The sequence below is a fragment of the Lepidochelys kempii genome, chromosome 1, assembly GCF_965140265.1.
Source record: "Lepidochelys kempii isolate rLepKem1 chromosome 1, rLepKem1.hap2, whole genome shotgun sequence".
NCBI lineage: Eukaryota > Metazoa > Chordata > Testudines > Cheloniidae > Lepidochelys > Lepidochelys kempii.
The window spans coordinates 135,819,760-135,830,149 of record NC_133256.1 but is presented as its reverse complement, the minus strand read 5'-3'; positions in this window follow the sequence as shown (position 1 = coordinate 135,830,149).

Genomic DNA, 10,390 nt, shown 5'->3' with positions numbered 1-10,390 from the left:
AGACAAGTGAATATCTTTACATCGGGCCCCAGAACTGCTTGAACCAGTTCCTAGTGATTGCTGAATTCGTATTAATGAATTCATGTTGGGAGGGTACAACCTAGCAAAAGTAATCCAGGCCGTTTAGTGTTTGTGCTGCATTTCAGAAAACTACCTGTGCTGGGAACGCAACAAACAGAACTCAAGGGATCAAATTCCGCTTTAACTGATATCCTGTGCAGCCACAGTGAAGTCAACAGGATTGCATGAGATGACAGAGATTGGGCCAAAAATCTCACTCTGATAGTCCTTAAAAAGGGGTGCCTGATTGAGAGACAGGCCTGCTTTTACCTTACCAAAATGATGTGGGTTTGTGTGTGTGCTCTGATGTCTTTCCACCTCAGGTGAAGCTTATTTTGGAAGCAGTCATGAATGCCAGCTATTATGACCGAACTGAGGGATAAGAGGAAGTGATCTGGGCTGTGGTATCACTTGAAGGGGTGTGATATTTTCATGATCTGGCATTCTGCCTCACCTGAAGGGTGACACTGCTAATAACACAATTCAGCGAAAGCACAGTCTCAGTCTATAATCATTGCACTCTGTTGCTGGAGCGTGGATGAGTTTCCCTACCCCTCAGGCTGCCTTGCTGCATTCTCCTACACACTCTGCCCTGTTCTTGATACAACCCATCCCTCCTATCACTGTCAACTAGCATTACACCCCTATGGCTTTTCTTGGACAGTTCTCACGATGGCGAATTGTTGTTTGTTAGTTTATGACTTGCTGCCCTAATTTTTCTTCACTTCTATCTTTTATTACATTTTAAGCAGTCCCAGGGTTTCGGCACTAAAGTAAGATGTTTTTGCCTTTAATAAAAGGAAGCTTACTTCATTATCTGCTTATGTCTCAGCTCAGATACAAATTGAAACATCTTAATAATGTACAAACTAATTAGGTGGAAGATCTAATTTTAAAAAATCAGAATATATCTGATTCTAAAGAAATCTACCCTGATCAGGTCTTTCAGGCACCAGTTAGAATACACATCTGGTACATGAAATAAGTTTCCAGCTCATTAATTCTGAATAGATTAATTTACAAATTAATTATGATGTTTGCAATATTGTAGATATTACAATAACCCAAAATACATCATTGCATGAGTAAGAGACAGTTTGAGAATGAGACAGGGATTAATCACAGTAAACTTTATTAATTTTAATACAGTTAACTATGGACTAACCTGTTTAGAGGTATAAGCTACAATATTAAAAATGCAGTTTAACATTGCATCACCAATTTTTATGTCCATTACATGTAATAGGATTTTTCATCAAACATCTTTACAGAAACAGATTAATCATGTATATTTCTGTCTCCGAGATTCATCCCTCAGGGCATTAGACCTTTTAATCTTCTTCCCTCGTTCAGTGTCCACACCAGTTAGGTCATCTGATTCTTTTTCTTCATTCACTCATTATACATTAAGCAGCCACAAAATTATTATCACTGGGGGTTTTTTTGTTTGTTTTTTTGGGGTTTTTTTAAGCTTTCTCTGCTCAGATCTTATTTGGACTCTAAACAGTATCTGAAACTGAAGATATACATGCATATAGTATATAGTATACTGATTCCAACCATCTGCAGCTACAGCAGTCACCAGTGATTATAAGTGTGCTCAAATATCCAGTCAAAACAGACTTGCAACTCTGTAGACTGAAAGGGTGCGGAAAGCCAGGCATATCATTAGAAGTTTCTTTTTTCCATCTACTTGTTTTTATCTTATAAAGATCAGTTCTGTATTTTCCTGGCTTTGTTGGGGGCAGCCATTACATTAATCATGGTCAGGGTGTGTCAAATAGTGTTCAACTATCATACTCCCTGGATGTTAACACAGGGAGAAAGCAACCTACATTGTTCCCTAAACCAAATGCAGACATGTTTAGGAGGGAGTGCCTTAGAACTTTGATGAAGGGAGAAAGCAACCAGTTTCACTGCCATATCGATCTTGTTACACAGTGGGGTTGGCTCACTGATGGCAACAGTTAACTGTCTCTTTGGTGGCAGGGTATGAGGACTCCACACACTACCATGAGCTGCTGTGACTGAAGTATTATTAAAAAGAAAAGGAGTACTTGTGGCACCTTAGAGACTATCCAATTTATTTGAGCATAAGCTTTCGTGAACGTAAGCTTTCGTGAGCTACAGCTCACTTCATCGGATGCATGAGCTGTAGCTCATGAAAGCTTATGCTCAAATAAATTGGTTAGTCTCTAAGGTGCCACAAGTACTCCTTTTCTTTTTGCGAATACAGACTAACACGGCTGTTACTCTGAAACCTGAAGTATTATTAATATTTAAGTCAAAATTACAAGGGAACAAAAGAGTTGGTCCTACTCCCACCTTCTTTAGCACTATTGTAATCCGTGAGCACAGACACTCTGAGCACATTCAAGTGTTACTGTAGTGTATGGTGAGGTGTAGAAAATGTAGCTGGAGTGCAAGGACATCTGACATATGTCCAGAGCCTAGATCTGTGTCACAACAAATGTCTTGCATTTAGATGATGACACTGAAATAGTTAATAAACCCACAACACAGGACTCAATTCAGACCAGGTGTATGTAGATAAAACTCCCACTGAAGTCTGTGGGAATTAATCTGTTTACACCAGAGCTGACTTGGCAGCTGGTACTAAAGGACTTGTATAACTTCACCGCTTTATTTTTATTACTGAAAAATAGCTGAGCATCCTCATTGCACAAAACACTGTATCAATTCACACTAGGCTATGCTCAATTGCTTATTTTAATTTATGCCAGCATAATTCACAGATGGTCTCTCTTGGAGTTGATATACAGTAAGAGTATTTTTCACTGCAAATTTATCCTGACAAATGATATCAGACTATTAGTCTCAAAGTATTAATGTCACTCACTAGGAACAAGTCTGGCTGCTGGGCTTTCCAGCCAGGAACTCCAGTGTATTGTTATTTGACAAGTTGCAGGAGTTAATGACATTACCAGTAACTGGACTAAAACTCCACATCTCCTGAGGTGATCTCATCACCTAACCAATCAATCTGCTTTCAAAGACTGAGTCTAATGAGTGGTGTTCCTAATGCTTCTCCTTTAGAGACACAAAGTCTATTATAGGCACCGGAAGCAGGATTAAAGATGCCACTATTTCTGTGGCACTCCCATCAACTTCACTTGTTCCTGCACAGCCCATATCTTAGCTTCAAAACAGAAAAAAGCCAAGGGCTGAATAAGCATGGAGTTAGAACTTCCCTCTCTCTCCCTGATGAACTCTGATGGTCCCATGACCCTCCCAGACCCCTCCATTACACAGAGAGGGGAATCACAGTTCCTGTTTACAAAAGAGAAATGGGTATGGGACTTCTAGCACAGACAGTCCTGAATATATGAACCAGTTGCTGAGGCTCTTGGGGAACAAGCTGCTGGGCTCCATTGCTCCAGCAGAAAGAGGAGAGGGACCTCCCTAGCACAGACACTGCTGCCTTTGGTTCTCGATGCCATCTTTGACACCCTCCACTCTAGTTTCCACATCTCCTGTGCCATGCAACCATCCTCTCTTACAGAGCCTTTCTTCAGAAAAAAACAACCACCCGTTTTTGCTGTACTGTCTCCATACTTTCTTGCATCTGTATCATTGTTCAGTGCATTATGTTTTGAAAAGTTCTTGCTCACACAAATCGTCTCACTGCAATCATTTGGACTTCTTGTGTCCCCTAGACTGTAAATTCCTTGGGACAGAGTTTTCTCCACCTTGCTCTATGTGTAGTCATTCGCACCTGTACAAAGAAGTTGCAAAGTACTACCATAAATGGCTAGCAGCATGCATTTAGCATCTACTTTGTACAGCTGTAAATGACTACATAAGATACCTATAAAGTGCCACCTCCTGCATGAATCTTAATGGATACCAATAACTTACTCTCTGAAACATTTCAGTCTTCCAAGTCATTTCACAGCATTCTCAGTGGAATAAAAGGGCATGAGGCATTTACGCAGGACTGTGCTGGACATGTCTTAAAGCCATAAGCCCAACAAACTTTTACTTGCAATACAACATTGACTTTGAGGTTTTGAACTGGATTGAACATGGTGTTGAGTTCTTGGTATACTCCATAAATGAATTCAGATGCTGCTGTATTGAAATCAATAGGATTTATGCCATTCATTTTGATAGGAGCAGGTTTGGGTCCTAGCTGTTTAGACCTCTCTAGGGTGCTTAGAAACACAGGGACGAGACAATATGATAAACCTGTTCTGACACCCAGGGAAATGATTCAGTGAACATTCAAGAAAATGGAACAGGAACGATCTTAAATATTTATTGGGCCAGAGAGGGACAATGAGAGACTGACTTTATAGCCCAAGGATTAGGCCACTTGATGTGGGAGAGTCAGGAGCAAGGCCCTGCTCCAATAAATATTTAATTAGTCATATAACGTGAAGCAGCTTCCAGAGGTGATGCTTACCCCAGAATACCTACTAGTCTGCTGAGTAGGACACTTACCAGGTGTGTGGAAGTACGGGGTTCAAGTCCCTGCTCCGCCTCAGGCAGAGTCAAACTTGAGTGCTCTAGTCAGTGGGCTATTGCACGTAGTGGTACCCACACCTGGCCCAGGATGTCTCTTGTGCAGAGAGGTTTGCTCAGAGTACACCTACTGAGGTAGGCAGGGTAATGCCTAGCTTGAGAATCCTGCCAGGCTTAGGCATGAGCTAGGGCACCAAGCTGCTTGGTGGTGACAGGACTTAGCTAGTTTTGTGCATGCCCACCAGTGGCAACTGAGGTGCCCAGGGAAATTCACTGGTAGAAATTTAGTCGACTGGGGTGACAAGGTGTCAGCTGAGTGGTGGTTTTTTGAATGCTACTAGTGCCTAAATGCTGGACTTACTTAGGCACCCAAACAGGCAGTTAGGCACCTAGCTCTCTCTATTGAATCTAGCCCTCACTTCTCGAATAACAGAAGGAAATGTTAAAGTCCTGGAGTGTAGGCATGTGCTGCTACCTTATTCTGAAAAGCCACATGAGGATAGCAAGAATAGCCTACAGCCAGCACCGGTTTTGAGGCCCTAGTATTTGTCCATATGCAAAATAATCTAAAAATCTTTCAGAATGAGCACACAACCTTCTAGCAGCTGTGGGCTGCTATAGCTATGTGAAAATGTGGTTTTAACGCTTAAAATGTTGGTAACAACACTCTTGGGGGTCACATCGTATCATGCAGGGCAGTGAGCTGTGGCTTGTCTAACATCTAGACAGGATTGTAACTTTCCAAGTAAGGGCCAGTGTGTGGCTGAAGTGGCCCAGGAGCAACGCAGGAACCTGACCTTCGAGAGTCACAGTCTGATGCTTCCCTTTTCTCTGGGTGTGGGGTGGAGTGAGTAATTTGTAGCAGCCCTTTTGCCAGCAAAGATTATTTCGCTCCTGCACCAGCTCTGGAGGGCGTCGGCTGGTGTATTGGGCAGGGGGGTTGAAACCAAAGTTCTGTCCACCGAACCCTTGCCCACCCATTCTCCTCCCACCTACATAAGAGGTAGAAATAGCCACTTAGTAATGGACTCTCTCCTCTCCATCTAGGCTTCAGTGATATGGGTAGCCTGTGCAGTAGAGTAAAGGCTTTCAGTTTGCACTGAGTTGACATGCACTAGCTGATGTGTAGTATGTAAGCCACAGTAAGATGTGCACACAGGAGAGCTACGCCCTGTTTCAATTCGCATTGTGATGAGGGCTTGGTGAGCACCAAGCATGTGGCAGTTTGAATGGGTATCCCATGGTCCTTTGCTTTGCTGCTGAGCTGTGTGCATTCTGGGATTTTTCTTGATGTGCATTGTGGATGTGTGATCGAAGCCAGACAGAAGCCAGTGGAACTGGGTCCGAGCAGCTGGTGTGGCTACAACAGCCACTCCTTCGGCAGCGGCAGGAGGAGGGGAAGGATGATACTGAAAAACTACTACTATGCTGTTCCTGAAGCAGCTCCACATAATGATGTGTTGTCTGGGGTCAGGAGTTGGCTCCTTGTGTCCCTTACTCCTTGAATGGGCTTGCAAGAGGGCTCACGTGTGAGCCAATGGTGAAGAGTAAGGGAACGATGTGGGGATGGAAAGGGAGTCGAGTGTTCAAAATACTCTCAAACAAAAAGAAGCTCCAAAGAGCTGGTCTTCCAGAAGCTTCTTGTCTGGGGATGATATGAACACATTGGTGCTGCAAGCCTTTCAGAGAGCTGGTGTGCTGGGAGGTCAGGTGAAAGCTACCCCAGGCACCTGCAGTTGTTGCATATCTCCACAAGGCAGCATCTTTACAGGTGGTGTACCTGGTGTAGTTTGTTAGCCTTATTCAATATTAACACAACATCTCTCTCTAAATTAAATAGAAACTGGCACCAGTCCCACAGCGTATCAACAAAACCAACATGTTAGCACTCAAAGGAAACCAATCTAGCTATGTATTTGTGACCCAAGAATCTTAGTGCCAACTGACAAGGGGGATGGGAGGAGGCAGAGGAGGGTGCATAGGGGATATAGGAATCTCCGGACTCTGGTATGTACATTCTAGCTCTCCAATAGAGTGTCATGTGAGATCCCTTATAAAAGCCTGTCATCAACTTTGGCCATCAATACCCTTGTGAAATGTCTGTACAGATCCTGTGTAAAGAGTAATGTGTATTGTTAGGATACAGATATTCAGGCCTGTCTGTAAATGCCTATACTCTAAGAATTTAGGTGTATTCTTATCACTTAGCTAGTTACAGAGGTATAAAAAGAATCAAAATCACTGTCTGCCCGTGTAAGGGCCTTCTCTTACTGTGACAGTCAGAGGCCCTGTTCTTAGGCTAAGGCCTTTGGCTAAGCGGCAGAGGCAGCCATAAGCTGGGAAGCGACGGGTCACCTCCTCACATTCCAAAGTAGTCACATTGAAATAAGGTGCTATTGGGCTGTTAGGCATTATCAGGACAGGATTGTACTCCTATCACCTCCAGAGAAAGGGAAGTGCCTAGAAAACGTAAAAGCAAAATTAGTTTGATAGCATCCTGTCTGGCAAGAACTCACTTATCAATAGCTGGGATGTGAAATCCTCATTTCTGTGTTGTTCTATCACTGTAGTCCACATTTCCCTATTGTTTGTCTGTATAATCTCTGTCTGGTTCTGTGTTTGTTCCTGTCTGCTGTATAATTAATTTTGCTGGGTGTAAACTAATTAAGGTGGTGGGATATAATTGGTTAAATAATCATGTTACAATATGTTAGGATTGGTTAGTTAAATTTCAGTAAAATGACTGGTTAAGGTATAGCTAAGCAGAACTCAAGTTTTACTATATAGTCTGCAGTCAATCAGGAAGTGTGTGTGTGGCGGGGGGGGGGAATGGGAACAGGGAATGGGGGTGGGAAAATTGGAATCATGTTTTGCTAAGGGGGGGGAAATGGGAACAGGGACAAAGGTAAGGCTCTGTGGTGTAAGAACTGGGAAGGGGGACACTAAGGAAGGAAACTGGAATCATGTTTTCTGGAAGTTTACCCCAATAAACATTGAATTGTTTGCACCTTTGCACTTCGGGTATTGTTGCTCTCTGTTCATGCGAGAAGGACCAGGGAAGTAAGTGGGTGAAGGAATAAGCTCCTAACATGTATATATTGAAAATATATTTTTAAAGTCTGTGTCTAGGTCAGAGGGCCGGCTCTAGGCACCAGCGAAGGAAGCAGGTACCTGGGGCGGCCAATAGAAAGGGGCAGCACTCCGTGCGTTATTGGGGCGGCATGTCCGGCTCTTCAGTGCCAATTCGGCGGCGAGTCCTTCATTCCCTCTCTTCCTCTTCGGTGGCAATTCGGCAGCAGCTTAATCGGGTTTTTCCTTTTTTTTTTTCCTTCGCCGCTTGGGTTGGCAAAAAAGCTGGAGTCGGCCCTGTTAGGTCACCAGCAAAGGTGAAAAACAGGTTTTCCGTCAGATAAGATATGTCTATCCAGCTGTTTACATGTCAGTTAAGAATTGTATAGTTCACAATGGGTCGCTACTCACCAGTCTGAACCGAATGCAAATGGAGGATTGTGAGAACTCCGAAGAAAGAAACTAAGGGGAAGAGTAAAACAAGGGTGGGGCGAGTGAGGGGACGCAGAACCCTGTCTTGAGGGGCACCCCAGAGGTTTGCTCTACTATATTTAAGGGACAAAGAAGACATTCTGTCACCCTTCCCTTAGGAATTAAATGGACAGCAAGTTTCCTTAATGAAAAAGGAGGCTCAACCAGGCTTGGTTGAAAATGCTGGAGAGAACACTGGGAGGGAAACTGCTTTAGCCAGGAGGTTAACCTGTTAAGTTTAGTCTCTGGAAAGCACATGATGATTTTGTTTTATATGTTACTATTTGTTTCCAGTATTTTTACTCACTATTACTTGAATCTCTGGTTTTGACAATAAACATATTCTTGTTTTCCCTATAGACATTTCTAACTGCTCTGTGCTAAGTTAAATTTTACAGGCTGGTGTGTACTGTTCCTTTGGGACCAGCAAGCCTGGTAATTCTGTGAGTGCTGAGTGGATAAGGGGCTGGGGATGTTGCAAGGACTCAGGGTTGGGCTGTGCCTATTGCTTCCTGTACAGAGAGAGCGAGTCCTGGAAGGTAGTCCTTGTGCTATCAGAGGGTGCTGGTTTCACGGACCTTAGCTTCAGTGGGCACAGACAAGACTGCTTCACTTTCAGGGCAGGTGGTGGTGAGAGGCCCTGAAAGAGAGTCCCAATATTTTTTAAATTCAGCCATCAACAGTGAGGGTGGTGGCTTGTGTAAATTTGCTGTCAAGGATCCCTCGCCACACATGAGATGTAAGATTTCCCCAGTAGATGGACAAACCAGAAGACGGCACTCTTCCTCAGAACTTATCAGAGATGTGTTCCCTGCTGCTGCTGCTGATACAGTGGGTCAAAATAAATAACTTCTCTTCAGAAGCGATAATGTTAGCTTTTCTGGTAAAATGATCAGCGAATGGACTTCTCGGAGTTTCGGAAGTCTTAGTGGAAAAATACCAGAGGAGTCAGAGGCCGTACCTCCCAATGCCAATATAGGAAAACCTCTTCTGAGAGTGACTGACTCACTTCCTGGGTGAACAAGTGAAGCAGAAATAGCATTTGTCTTTATTGGCAAAGAATCTCCTCAGTTGCTACTTCACTCAGGTGTTGAAGATGCTGTGTTACAGTAATATTCTTGCAAGCATAAACAAATATAATACCTGGGGTGCCCTGTAAAACATGTTGCAAGTATTAAACTCAAATAAAACTATGTTTAATTCAGAGACGCACTGTCATGCCACATACAAGGAGACTTAACCAGCCAACACAAGCATTTGTTTTGTTACAGTGACATCAGATGAAGAGTAACCGGAGTGGTAAGGGGAGGCCATTATAGGAGAACACCAGCTGCTCCCAGAGGTGAAGATCAGATGCTTCCATTAGATCAGATGGCTATAGTAAAAGTAAATTGGAGATCTTTAACCAGTGATGAGAGCATCTCTAGCAACAAAGAGGTGCAAAAGGAGATAGTAGTAACATGATGAGAAGATGAATGGAAGGGCAAGCGGGTGCTGAACGCAACAGAAGGTAAAATGGGGCATTTTGAATCTGAATGATACAGGAAGAATAGGGGACCCTAGTGTGTGTGTCACTAGAACCTTCTCATGGAATTAAACCCCCATAATGCATAGGTATAGTACTTTAGATCCTGGGGAATTAAGCATTTTGAGACCTCTAAGCTGGACTCAGGATATACATCAATTCATACTGGCGTTGCAAACCAAGACTAACACTTTATTATCAAATTTGTATTTCATTAGTACCCAGGGCCCCCAATCAGCCATTGGAGCCCCACTGCAGTATGCACTGTGCACTCATGCAATGAAAGTACAGTCTATGCCACAAAGGGTTTGCCAGGCTTCCATACATGCCCACAAACCAAGCATCCTCCTTCATGCCTTCCTAATATACCTATGTGATGCTGGGAAACCAATTGCCAGCTCTGGCCCAGGCTGTAGGTGTCAGCTAAGAACTGACATAGCTGGAAACCAAACCAGCTCACCAGTATGTTAGTTTTGTTCAAAATAGGTATTAGTCTTATATGAATATATTTAGTGTTTAGGTTCTGTGAAATGCTTGTAAATTGCTGCATGCATTAATCTCACTTATAATGTCTATAGTCCACGCTTTAAAGAAATATGTAAGTTTTGCTTTATAACTAAAAATATTTGCTCTGCACTTGTGAACCCAGGCATGGGAATAGTTCCCTCCCCTACTCCTCCCATTAAGGAGGCCTAACAAGATTAAATGGGCCATTAAGAAACATCACAATACAAAGGACTGATGAGTGGCCCTATCCCACCTTGGAAATGCTACATGCAA